Below are 14,113 nucleotides of genomic sequence, written 5' to 3'. Positions count from 1 at the left end.
GTATTTAAATTCTGCAATGGATAAAATTCCAGATCTGTTTTAAAATTGCTGTCTCCCTGAGTCATACTGTACTGTGTTGTCAGTACTATTTAGTAATGCAAAGGAACAAGTAAAGGTTTATTCTACGCTGAAAAGAGAAGAAAAAAAACACAATGTTTCGGCTGTGGAGCCTTCTTCGGTTGTCAATACTTACTATTTAGTAATGCACTGCCAACGTGTTGATCTCCCAATAAGTACTGTAGGTACTGAATGACTGGCTTTCACTGTACTCAAATGCATAGTAATCTGTTCTGCATTGGCTGACAGTGATGGCAGTAATAATGTGTGTGCAGAAACTAGAATTCTTCTGCAGGTATTTACTTTGGTCACCTTGATAGTGTGCTGTTCTGCCAACTGCAAACAATCCTTGATTGTTTTGTGCCGCTTGTATAGAGATTGACTTTCAAGGCCATCTGAGCTCTTGCAGTGACTTGAAGATCATTATCACCTCAGTGAAAAGGACTTGGATTTTTTTTTCATTTAAGGGCTGTTGAAGGTTTAGGACAGGCATGAAATAGCACTCCATTGTTACAGCGACAAGAGAAAGGTAGTTCTTTTTCATTAAATGCCTTTTTTGCTAGTAGGCTGAATTTAAGTTATGGTAGGCGTACGGACAGGTTTACAGTTGCCCAGGATCAAACAACCATACACAGCAGATAGCCCTTGCTTCATGTATCAAGTAGGGTCTGTCTGATGCAGAAGCCTGGGATAAAAAGCCAGGGTGTAGAGTTGTAGATGCATTAATATATTCCTAAATGTGTCAAGGTGCTCATTTATGTTTGTGTATAATTATTTCCTAATGTCTTGATGCTTTGAACCACATATAATATACTGTCAAAGTCAACAAAATGCAGTGTTTTAGAGATTTTTATATGAGCTATCAATGTGTCCGTGAAGGGACTTGCTAGCAATTTGAAATTCATTTTTTTTTTACGTGCAGTACATTTAAAACCTAAGGGCCACGTCTTGAATGGATCTGTAAGATGATCTGTCAGTAAGCATACTGTGCCACAATATTTCTGTGTGATGTTCAATTGAAAGTGTTGGTGTATTAAAGTAAGGGTTGTGCTGTTGGTAGGGCAATTGATTACAAGGCAAATTCCAACTTTCAAATAGATTTTATGGTGCTTAGTAGTTATATTTATAATTATGATTACATATTAACACCTACTGTATATTTTCTGTTTTAAACTCATCTACTCAAGAAGAAACAATGGGGGTGCTGCAACTTACTGGTTAAAATGCGGAATGGCTTCTGAACCATGTTTTAGCTTCTTACTTTTTCTGCTGTGGTGAAAATAATTACAACCTCTCCTTTGTGAATTCAAGAAGCCATGGAAATGTCTCATCAATATCACAATACTTGACAGACAGGTTATATTCAGAGAGTATAATTAAGCAACAGAGAGAAATAAAACATTAGTGAAGATTTGTTGGGGGTAATGTTGTGTAAGAGTATGTGTGAAAATTAACGAGGTTTAAACAGATATATCCAATGGCTTCCAATTATCAGGAAGGATACACCTTGGACAGAACACCAGAACACCAGAACACAGAAGACAGACACACAATCGCAGACATGCACACACGCTAATGTGGGGAGAACATTAAAACTCCACACAGATAGCATTGCAGGAATTGAACCTTGGGCCCTAGGCAGCCATGCTGACCATTGCGGCACTCTGCTGCCCTCATTGACATACTTTGTGCCTTTCTTTAGAAATATAGTTTACACAGTTCTATATAGTTTTACGCTATCACTTGATAGTTTGCAGATTTCCAGCTTTGGATCGGTCTAATGCCCTGCTTTGTATAACTGTCACTCTAGGGGTGTGTTTCCCCTGGCCACTGCTAATTTGCTCCTTCTCCTTACCATCCAGGTGTGTCTTTGGTTTTCCGTTGGAAATCTGCCTGTGAGAGGAAGAGGGCTTTGTCTTCAAAGATCAGCTGTAGCCAGCGGGAGTCCGAGCCCACCCAGTCAGGTAAAATCTTCAGTCAGAGAAGCCTCTTGATGTTAGAAGGTGCAGTATAACTGTGAGAAGTGAGCAGTATCTGAACATTGCAGAACATTGCAGATTGATAAAGCCTAAAAATGTATGTTTTCCTTCCCTCATTGTGTTGAAAGTTCTGCAGATGAAGCAACTGAACGCATATGCAACAGACCTTTTCTTTTGGTCTGGTCCAGTGCAGGGCAAAGGTAGTCTGATCAGTCATCCAGAAATAATTTACTTTCCGTGTTTACTGGACATTTCCTACTTTCTAATTAGAAAACATAAATCTAAACAATGTGCAATTAATGGCAGAGGTATTTTTTTAAAAAACAGAAGGTTTGAAATGATGTGGACTGTGTTTTGGCCACTTGAAAATCGTGAAACAAAGGTACAGATAAATAGTAGCATGAGTTGATTATGCCCTGTTTAAAAACAGCAACGTGATGTGTTTGACATTGTTTCGACCTGTTAAGGTTATATAATGGACTACTTAGAATCCTGTGTACAATTCTAGTCAAGGAACAGAATCCCTTCAATCTAGAACTAAGATTTAAGAGGGGACTTCAAACAAGTATCCATCCATCCATTTTCTTTATCCAGTACAGGATCACGTGGGAACTGGGGCCTAACAAGTACCCAAAATTACTAGATACATTTACAAAGTCATCCCAGTGGATTGCTTGCAAAACCATAAGTGCACAACTGAGAAAGTGCATTTAGGACCACAAATGTGAGATACCTTTTACACAAAGGGTGGTGGGAGTGTGGAACAAGGTGTTTTAGCCAATTTCCTCAAGAAATGGCAGACAGTGACCCTCAGATCAATAAGCAGCTGGCAGTCAACCCATGGTAGAAAAGCAACAGTGTCAACAATGTTTGCTATTCAAAGGCTTATTTGCTCCTGTCTTCTTCACACTACTCTATGTTCGCACTGCCTTCATAAGCCTGGCAGAGCTGAAGATTGAGATGAGGGTTTTTGGCAGTCACACGATAATAGGTCAACAACAGAACTAGCTTTTTTCCCCCCACTGTTATTGGCCATGTGGCTTTGAAACAAATATAAATACAAACATGATCTGTTGTATCTCATTTGATTAGCCTCTGAATAATCGCACTGCTTTTCCAAATATCATGCAAATCCCCAGCAATGTGCATACTTGAATGGCACATCACTTTTTTGTAAGCACAGTAGTATTGTTTAGGAATAATAAATATGAAATAAACTAGTTTAAATATTCTTGTTGGATGATGAAGTATAATTTTTAAAACTGCAATTATTTTTCCTAAATTTGAAAGCTTTCCATTTTATGTGATTGTAAAATATGTGATTGTAAATACATAAATCACATGTATATTTCTAGAACATGTATAAATCACTTTAGGCTAGTGTCTAGCTATAATAAAATATCCATATACAGTCTATACGTATATCAAGATGGCCCTCTCTGTAGAGCTTGCATATTCTTTCTGGATTTACATTGGTTTTCTCTGGGGGCTCCAGTTTCCTCACTCCTCCCACAGACATGTTGGTTAGGTTAATTGGTCGTCCTATCCAGAATGTATCACTGCCTTGAGCCCTGTGTCCTTGGGATAGGCTCCAGGTTGCCACAACCTTTATCATAATTGTTTTTTCAATAGTGCATGGGCATACTATTCAGTATATGTAATCAATGGCTTTTTTTAGTTCAAAGGCAAATAATCTCCTCTATGTCTGTTTCTTGCTTGGTGTAGGAGTGACAGTCAGGTCTAGCCTGTCAGTTGGCTGCCCAGGTTAGAAGTGATTTGGATAGGGATTACCATTACTGTATATTTGGAAACTGATCTGTACCCACTGCCACTCAGCATACAGTACACACAGAAACAGTAGGTGGGTAGTATAAAAAGTGAAGAAAAGAACTACTGTATACATGGAAATTATGAAAATCAAAGCACTCTTGTATGTAGAGAGAAAACAAGGAGAAACTCTGCTTGTTCTGGCGCAATGTACAATTATGTGGAAATACAGTTCATAAACATTGTGTCCAAACAACGCACCAAATGCTGTTTGGATTACAGTTTATTTATATTTCTGTCAAGAATCTGCTCTTTTAACACATGATGGGAAACCTGAGAATCTGCTGTCGAAGACAAAGGACTGTGTGTCATTTTGCTCAATAACTCCTGGCCTTTCAGGTCCAGCGTTGCTTTGTGAGTTTTTAATCTGTAGATTTTTCTTGGTAAATGGTCTCAGTTTTAACCAATGTATTTGAGAGTTATCTGGAAAGGACCTTTTTCAGAGTGTGCTTTGAAAGCTCTCTGGGTTTTCATTTGCCAAGGACAATGTAGACTGTATTATCTGTCTGTCTGAGACTGAGACAGCCCTTAGACAGTACAGCTGCCTCCCTCCCGGCTGTAGTCCAGCAATGAGAGTGTCCAATTAGCGCCTTTGATTTCTGTTTACCAGCTGAATTTAATGCTGCCTTTTACTCACAAGTAATCATGAGCAATTTGTGCAAAGCTGCAAAGCACAGCTGTTTGACAGAATAAAACACCACCACCCCCCCCCCCCAAAAAAAAAGGTTTGATGCCAGTCAGAGGACTTAATGAGGACACATTAGCAAATGAGATTCCCTTTTTTTTTGTCTCAAGCCATATTGCCACAAAGAAATTCATAGCTCAGTGAACAAGCAATTTTTTTACACATTTTTTCACAGGTACTATATACCTATTTCATATAGAGATCTCTAGACTAAATTGTTAACTCACTGATATATATATAAATAAAAAACATAATTGTTCTGTGCGTTTTGTCATCTGCATACAATTTAGAGCTACAGTAAGCAGGACTACTACAAATTTATTGATCTAAATGGCAGCAGGCATAGATTTACGTTTTAAATATGTTTTAAGTCTCTCTTGTGATCTAGTGACATTCCTGAGGTCTGTGTAGTACAGTGGATTAATGGTTAAAGAAATGCCCAAACCAGACCATTACAGCACACAAGCTATTAATAACAATACTATTCACAGAGCAAGTGAAGGCATTTAAATAGAATAGTATTGATTTCAAGCCTTTAGGCAATGCATATGGTGTGATTAACATTATGTAATGGTGCATTCATCCACAGTACCACTAAGCATTTACTCAGAGTTCTAGATAATAGTCAAGACATATTTTTAACTACTGTACTATATATAATTCTGAAACATGTCCTTGCCCATCTTTTGTACTGCCTGCTGTTTATTCCTGATGTAATAACATATGAAAACGATGATTGAGAAGTCTGTTAACAAGCTGGGTTTGGGTTATCCTGCAATTTTGGTGAAGACTATTATTTATTTTAATTTATTTGTAAAGATTGCTGCATTTGAAGTAGCACATGGAGTCAATGACACTCCTCCCATTGGCATGCTCTTGGGGCACTGTTTAAAGAAAAAACCTCTGCCCTGTGCCCTCTAAAGTAAGTATTTTGTTCTTTTTGATGCCAACCGGTTAGATACGTTTTCCAAACGCCCTGTGTGAAGGCAACATCAGTTAGATCTGGTGCCGTGCAGTGCCATGGTATCTTTCTCAGAGTGCTGCAGTGACTGCCTCTTCACAGGTCTGGAGTGCTACATGCTGCCATGGCAGAGACCGTTGCTAGGCAACTGCTTGGGGCTAATGGTAATGCCATTCTCTTCCTCAGGAAAAAAAGAATGATGTCGCTTCAGTGGAATCACCAGGCTATTGGTTGATAAAAAGAAAAGGAAATGCCTCATTGCCAAATTTCCTGGCCTGCAAAGCCAGCGGGCTGGCGAATAGCAATGTGTGATCCAATCTGCCTGCCAGAGAATTCACTTTGCTCTCACTGTTTTATCCCATGTTTTAGCCCAAGGTCACGTGCAGTTAGCTGTCCACAATATGTCATGGTGTTGGTATCAGCTGGTGAAGAGTTAGCTGTTGCAAATGAAGGAAACAGCACCCTTTCAAAGAGTGCAAAGTTTTTTCTCAATGTAAACTACAGGCCATTAGATATTTGTACAGACTGACATTTAATTATTAAAACCTGTTATCTGTCTTAATCTGGCTGTACTTTCACTTGCAGTACTGCATATGCATTCTGAAGATCCTCCAGTCCTCGGTACAAGAATGTGGTACTGTAAATGTTACTGGAAACTCTGCAATGCAGCAGACCTGAAGTGAGTCAGGGAGATGATAAGGTAGACTTGTCTTGTGTAGGAGGCAGCAGGAATATAGCAGACTACAGAAGAGTCTTCTTTGCCTTGGCAATGAAGTTGAATGAGGCCTCTAGAACAGACAGATTGGCAGATGCTTGAGAATACAACTGTATGAATGAGAGCTAGGAGGCTGTATTATTTTCCTCAGCATCATCATTAAATGTACAAGTACTAAATGGTATATAGTAGTACATTGAGGTTTAAATTCCTTTGGGGTTTATCTGCTTCAGATATGTAGCTTTTAGAACATACTGTAACAGCAGTCAACTGTCATACAAATCAAAAGGTGATGGGATATTTGCCACTCTACAGTACATTGAATGACTAGAGAATGTCATTGCAAGAACGCAGAGATTCAGGAAGGTCCTGTTGCCAGTCTCTGTAAGACAAGTTGAAAGAAAAGATGAAATTACCCATGTAAAATGGCTGCCTTTTCCCCTTCATTTTGAACTCTGTGCGGACCTACAGTATAACCCTTTCAGAATGTTCTGTTGCACTCTGCTTACTATAGAAATGACCTGTAGCCCAGAATCCAGTGTTCTTTATGAACAGGTAAGTGAAACTGATCATCAATACAGTTATTGTTCACTGAAAAAAGTGGGCTGCTGTAGTTGGGTCCATTGCAGCACACAGAGTGAAACAGTGGTCAGGGCTCTGGGTTTGTGATTAGAAGGTCATGGGTTCAAAACCCAGATGAGGCATGCTGTTGTACCCTTGAGCCAGGTTCTTCAGCTGAATTGTTCTGCTGAAGCACCCATACTTACAGATGGAGGCAAATGTAAGTCAGCTTGGATAAAAGGATCAGCCAAATGAGTAAAACCCATGGGCTGAATAGCCTTTTCTTATTTGCAAGTTTCATGTGACTTTATATATTTTTTTAATATTAGTATTAAAAACTAATGGTGAGCTGGGAAATGTAGGGAATTTGGAAGCAGGTTTTGGTATCTCTTGTCCTTTTCTGTCCACATGTCACAGGGATGAGAGAATGGCTGTAATGGGCTACACTAAAGCCAGTACTTTTAATTTGATCTCTAATAATCTAATAATCTCTAATGATTTCTAATAATCATTTATTGTCACTTTTGATTGTCAATTTTCTTTAATTATTTTGTTTTTCCAGCAATTGTCCTATTGTTATTTATTTAAATTTATTGTGAATTTAATTCTCAAACACCTTGTATTGCACATTTGTACAAAAGGGCCTGTATAAATAAAATTAGATTAATAAAATAAGAACAAGCAATGATCTGAAATTGATATTATGAAATAATAACATATTCTAGTACAGGTACAGGTGTGTCCTGTACAGTTGGAACTTCTATGGCACAGTAAGAAGTATATGAGGAAAGGTATAGCTTAAGATGTTAGAAATAAAGAGTGCTTGTAGCCTCTTCACAATAGTAGACACTATTTCTAGCCAGTCCAGTTCCCTTTCCTTGTAGCCATGGTTGTTAAAGAAAGGTTGGCATAACAGACACATCTACTCTACACCTATCACTGATTTTTGTCTCTAACTGTGTAGTTATGTAAAAATAATGCCAATCTGATAAAAGCATTCAGATATCCTCAGTCTGCAAAATGTTTTGCTTGCAAGGGCCACAGTGAGTCTGATGTTTTTTGAGAAGGGATCAATAGAAGATACCAGTAAAGTGTTTTGGCAACATGGGAAGTTTAAGTCCACATATTAATATAAATTAATATAAATATCTCCTGTGAGGTTTTTGTCAATGCAAAACCTATGTTCTTATTATCAGTTTTGGCACTTTGGTTCCAGTACCGAATAAAGTGAGTTATTATCTACTTTTAACTTGCCTGTGCACCGTGGGAAGGTAAAACAGATTTTTTTTTTATTTCAAGAAACTGGAGCATCTTGTTCAGTGTGAGAAATGTATTTCCATTTTCCTCACCATTTTTGTTACCACCTAAAGCAAGAAATCATAACGCTCAAAAGAATGTGAGTGATTCCGAAATGTCAGCATATCACCAGATGCATTCTGACAGGGCAATAGGAAGATTGTGGCTTCCAAGAGACAAGCCTCATATCTGTGTTCTTTGCTGGCGTGCTGGTTCAGTGGTGATCTGGGTGACAGGCTCGGTTTTAACTAAAAGGCTTCTCTCCTTCTCTGGTCGCATGAGTTTTATTTCTAGTGACAACTGCATCGGCTTTTACCCTTTTTTCACAGGCATACCTGAGCCAAACCAGAACCCTGTTGAGCTGGCCCAGCAAGGCTTGTATGTTTTACCCTCTGCTCTCACCGGGCTGTGGTGAACGGCATCAGGCAATGAATGTGGAGAGAGAGGACTTTATTTGCCATACGTACACATGCATTGGGATTCTTAATCCCACAATTCTCTCGGGATGTGCACAGTACAATAGACAAGACAGTAAATAATAAATAATGACAGGCATAGCCAAGCATCATGCACAACATAGCACAACAACATACAATGGGTAGTGCAGAACCATAAACGCGCAGGACAATAAGTACATGGTATTTATTGCTCTTTGTGTAAAAAGTATGTAGCCAAGTGAACAGCGAAGAGTGCAGAGGTGTGTGGAATTTTCAGGCATTATGCAGTTAGCTGCTAATTGTGTGCACTGCTGTAGGGAAGAAAGGCTTCTTGGAAAGAGAGCACCAATTTACATCCAGCCTTGGGGAAATACAGTTGGCTGCAAACAAGTTGTTTTGTTCCATAGCTCTTAAACTTTTTGTAGCACCGTTTCAGGTTTTGGAATGCGTCCAACGTGGTTCACTTAAGGGTCATTCCATTATATACCCTCTCTTTTACTACTGAATTGAAGCTCTTCGTGATAAATAGGCTTTACTGAAACCCGGGTCCAAATTTTTCTAAACAAGAAAGATTCCACATGAGAGAAGGACATTCGGCCTGTCTAGCTTGTCTAGTTGTTAGTAGTCAATTAGTCTGAGAACCTTGGCCTGCCCATGGCTTGAAGAAAATCAGGGTATCAGCTTCTCCTCCTAAAACGGTGCCTTTTAGGCACAACCTGCTTTCTTCTGTTTTCCATAACAGTGCGCTGATTGAAGCATCGTAATGAGTGAAGTTATTGACCTTATTCCCTGGCCAGTTATTACCAAGCCCGAATCAGACAGATTGTAAGGTTGGTGTTTCACAGGTCTTGTTGGATAAGACAAAACAGCCAGTGGAAAACCATCTGGAACCATCCTATATAGGGGCCTCAAGTTAAGAAGCACTAAGATATTAATAGTTTTTTTTACAATTTGGTGATTACGTTGACTTGGGTTGTGCAGTGTCCTTTTTCACCTTTCACCTCTACTTCAGTCTGGTGTTTTTCTTTATATGCAGTATATATTTCTGTAGATTGCTTTAGAACCAGCAAATAGATTTAACTTCAGAGGGCCAGCCAAACAAGATGTTGTTTCTTGAAAGTGATGGTGACATTCCAGCAGACTGCGTTCAGAAACCCATAAACATTGACCTAGTTTAGACTGAACCAGTCCTAGAACTTGACGAAGCTCCAAGCATGACAAGCATGGCTTTCAGATGGCAGAGAAGGCAGAGCTAATGACCTGCATTCAATCCGTAAGCCTTGCAGTCACTTTCAGGATGCAGGGCATTGCAATGGAAAGGCCACTCCAACACAACTTGAATTTTCTGTCAGACAAAGAATGTCTTAACTCCTGCACTCTTAACGCTGCCAATATGCAGGTGACCCATCTGGCTTATTATTGTTAGCAGGTGAATGCCGTTGGAGGCTAATTCCTCTTTTTTAGAATTAAAAATAAATTGCCAGAACCCTTGTCTTTGTTTGTTTGCTGTGACTTTAAAGAATGACCTGGTTAACATCACCATGTCTTCTGCTGAAGAGCATCAGCTAATCTTGCCTGAATGGCTGATGTGGACTGTTACCATGGTGATGAGGCTTCATTACCTAGAAAATATCCAGCTACAGGCTCTCCTCTAGAAGATACCAACAGTGGGACTCACAGTGTATAGGCATAAGTTCAGGCCCTGGGTTCCCAGTATGGAATATTCAGCAAGAGCCTTCTTCCAAACCAAGAAAAACTGTATCTCCTATAAGCATTGTTCTTTGAGTGATCCTATAATTGCTCAAATCCTCATTTGATCACAAGAGACCTGCTGTTTAAAGGTCCAGCATTTCAAAAGGCTGTTGCAACACAGTTGACATGGTAGTGATGTACTGAATGTCTAGGTGAATAAGCATTTCACACAATACTTGAAAATAGCCAATGAGGAATTTAAAATTTAACTTCTCAGTACATACTGAATTCAGATAATCTGATTGAAGTATTTTCTTTGAGGGTACAACAGTTACCCCTGCTACTGCGTCATATTGCTGACCCTATAAGCACTCAAAGGCAAAAACACTGACTGCCTAGAAGCTTGATAGAAATACTAAGTAGTACTTATATTATAGTTAGAACAGGTTGGAAAAGGACATACTGTATACCAAATTAATAAACTAATTTCTTAATGGGTTTGCCATTTTAAACATCTTACAAACGTATGCGGATCCTGCAATTTTAACAATAGCAGGATCGAAGCAGATGTCTATACCATGTGGTCTTGTTGTGTTCTTGGTCTTTTGGAAGGGACTTATCCCTGCAGAGGGCTGTGTAGTATGCTACAACAGTGCTTGTGGACCTAACTAATAGCTCCTCTGCCCGATCCCTTCACAGAACCTTCTCTCTTTAAGAAGGAGGATTATCCAGCTCCAGCTGAGATGGGATTTTCCTTTGATTGGGATAAAGCACAGATGGGGCACTAATCAGTCCCTAAAGACCAAACAGGGGCGCCACGGTCATGTTGAGCTAGCCTTCTGCTAGTCTTTGTCCTGGAGCGAAACAACAACATACTGTACCTGCTGAAACTAAAGCCATATCCCCTGCTCATCCTGCTGTGACATAATGAGAATCTTGATTTGTAGATAGCACCTCATGGAAATCACAGTGCAGAAGTTGTCCACCAGGCGGTGCTGTTCATAACCCAATTGGAGATGAAATGGACAGGAAAGGGCTTGTTATCTAAGGGGTGCAGAGAGAGATCATCTGTCTATGAGACACTAATGAATTGTTAAATTCAGAGATATTATAGAGCCATCAATCAAGGTCTCAGTCCATGGATCTGCTAATAATAAAAATAATAAATAAAAGAACATTGTGTGACTTCAGAAGGAAAGGATCCCAAATTCAATTAAAAACTGAATTCTTATTTTTCTCCAAGTGTAGCATGGACAAAGAGCTGCTACCTCTGTCAGTAAATGATTTATTGTTTTCATGAGTTCGGCGAGCAAAGGCTTGATTGAAAGTGAAGTTAAAAACGACAATAATACATATATAGACTCATTGTACACTATAGTGTTTTGGGCATTATGTTTTTCTGAACATACTGCTATCCAGTTAACTTTTGGGTTAACACCTCCTGGCTTGGTCCTTCAGTATATTGTACAGACTGCTGTAGGTTTCACAATGGGGACCAAGTCATAATGGAGACTCTTACATCAGGGAGATGACATGAAAGAGGCGGGGCTTAGAGAGTGACACTGTTTCACTGCTCCTAAAGAAAGGCCAAAGAGACCGTAGAGACACAGGGAGAGAGCACAGCGCAGTGAGAGGCAGTGGGGTCCTGCCAGGTAAGAGCTTGGCTTTAAAAAAAGTATTGAGAGCCAAAGTCAGAACAAGGGCAGCATGTTCAGGGTTGGGGAGGTAGATCCCTTCTACTCAAGGGTATGTTGGCTTGTAAGTGTAATTAAGCACATACATTTATAGGGATCTTTCAATTTTTATGAGATGTTTTATTGTTGTTTATATTGTTTTTCTCTCTCATCTGTAAGGTAGCTTACTAAACTTTATTTCATATTGTTGTCAGATTGTGCATTAGGGTAATTCACGGTTTTAATTCAGACCCTCGACTTCATTTTCACTATCCTGCTCGTGCAGCACACGGTTTTTAATCTTCCTCTGTGTGAAAGCAGCCCCTGTGGCCTGGACACTGTGGAAGGCTGTCATAAACATGTGACAGGGAAAGGCATCCAATTGTGATGGAGGTTGTGATGTCACAGCATTCTGATTCCATTGATGTCAGGACTACTCTGTGCTGCTGTGAGAGGAGTCCAGTGGTACCTGCAGTGCAGAAACTAGACAGGAATATGTCACCTGCCTTTTACCTCGCAATATCTGTAACACTTAATTTTTTAATAGGCTTTATTATCTTATTGTGTTTGCAAGATACCTTGAAATATGATTCCGACTAATAATGCAGCCTTGACTGAGAATATAAAGAAATGAAGTTGAAGCACAGAGAATATAAGAACATTAAAAAACTAAGTGAAGCTGTTTATATTTATCACTTTCTACCCCAAAAAGTATTTTTTCTAATAGGTCCTTAGTTGTTTAGTTATACAGACACTATTTAGCAGCTGGGAGCTGGTCATCCAATTATTAAAACACCAGATAAATTTTATTTCTCCTATTGAAACATACTGTACATTTTGCTGTCTCTTACCGGGAAAGTGAAAAACATCTGTAAACAGACTTATAATCAGTTTTTTTATTTCACTGTTCATACCTATACAGTTATCATTGTATTGGTACAGGGCAGTCAAAAATATGTTCAGTGCGTGCTGGGAGGAGTAATTAGTAGTAGATGTCTCAGGTGGTGCACACAGCTGCGAGTATTGTATAGGAATGATCTTCATACTCAGTGTTAGTGAATTTGTATCCTGAGGCATCACTACTTGATCTAGTTGCTCAGTGCTCTTTTCATACCTGTTGCTTAGTGTGTTTCGATATAAGAGCTTTTATTAGCCTTTGAAAGGAAAGCCACATTGCAGGTAAAATTTGGAATAGTTTCCTAAAAGCCCCATTGAACAATTCCTCAGTGGATGATTTGTTTTTCCTTTGTGTTTTAGGGACAAATCAATGCTTCAGGAGCTTGACAGATTGCCTCTGCACACGCCTGATTACGCATTGCAGTTACAGAGCCGCAGGCCAAATGTAGCGAAAGGCTTAAAATGTCAATATACTTCTAGAGCTTTTATTTCTTTTGGCAGGAAATAACCTTGCAACCCCCTTGCCCAAAACCTTGGATCTTTAATAGGGCCTCTGGACCAGTAGTGTAATGATCTGTGCTTACTTGACTCATGGTGCCTAATGAGTCTTTTTTACAGTATTTCAGTGGGGTGACATGAATAGTTTTTTTATACCTATTTGTTAGGACAAATGCTACAGGCAATAAGCTTAATCAGTGCACTAAACATACAAAATGACTTGCAGGAGAGATACTGTAAGACAAAGCCTGGAGGTATCTTTCTTGCCTTCCTCTCAATTCTGTGGAGTTAAATGCCAGGATAGTAAGAAATTAGAGGCCTGTTTCTTTCTAAATTGCTACTTCCATCTCTGAAAAGAGCAGAAACTATAAATATGGAAAGTTAATTTGAATCCTTACTTTTGGTCTGTGTTCAGTTACGTTAGCCCAGCTCATAGATCAAATAACCTTCTTGGTATGACATTTGATCAGAATTCTTAATTTTTGTTTTTATTGTTTTGTTTCTCATAGTGAAAGAAAACTTGTAGCAAAATGCAGGTCCTGAAAATCTTGGAATAATAGCCCTGGCTACAAATTCAGTAACTATACCTAGTTTTATCAGATTAGATTTGGGAACCTGCATCATCTTGCAGCATGCAAACAAACAAATAGAGTTAAAGTCAATGCTCTTTGTCTTCCCAGTATGGGTTTAGCTCCATGTATACTTAGTTTTATGTTATATACTTAAAAATAACAGTCCTATGTACTCTTTCACCCTGGGGTCTTCTTAATCATTTCATTAAGAAGACAAGGCACAAAGGAGAACATTTAGCAAAGTGTATATTGTATAAGTATGA

General features: G+C 39.0%; 1 protein-coding gene across 5 annotated transcripts in view; it reads left to right on the top strand.

The window, feature by feature from the left end:
- map2 (microtubule-associated protein 2) overlaps window positions 1–14,113 on the top strand; it is a 91,163-nt gene that overhangs the window by 16,635 nt on the left and 60,415 nt on the right. For all 5 annotated transcript variants that reach the window (XM_088930741.1, XM_088930739.1, XM_088930740.1 and 2 more), the window contains exon 3: window positions 1,920–2,021. The gene's annotated coding sequence lies outside the window, so the exon portion shown is untranslated. The remainder of the gene's footprint in view (window positions 1–1,919; window positions 2,022–14,113) is intronic.

The sequence above is a fragment of the Atractosteus spatula genome, chromosome 13, assembly GCF_055471065.1.
Source record: "Atractosteus spatula isolate fAtrSpa1 chromosome 13, fAtrSpa1.hap1, whole genome shotgun sequence".
In the NCBI taxonomy this organism is placed as follows: Eukaryota; Metazoa; Chordata; class Actinopteri; order Semionotiformes; family Lepisosteidae; genus Atractosteus; species Atractosteus spatula.
The sequence above is the reverse complement of the archived record's forward strand: the minus strand, read 5'-3'. Positions and strand labels throughout refer to the sequence as shown.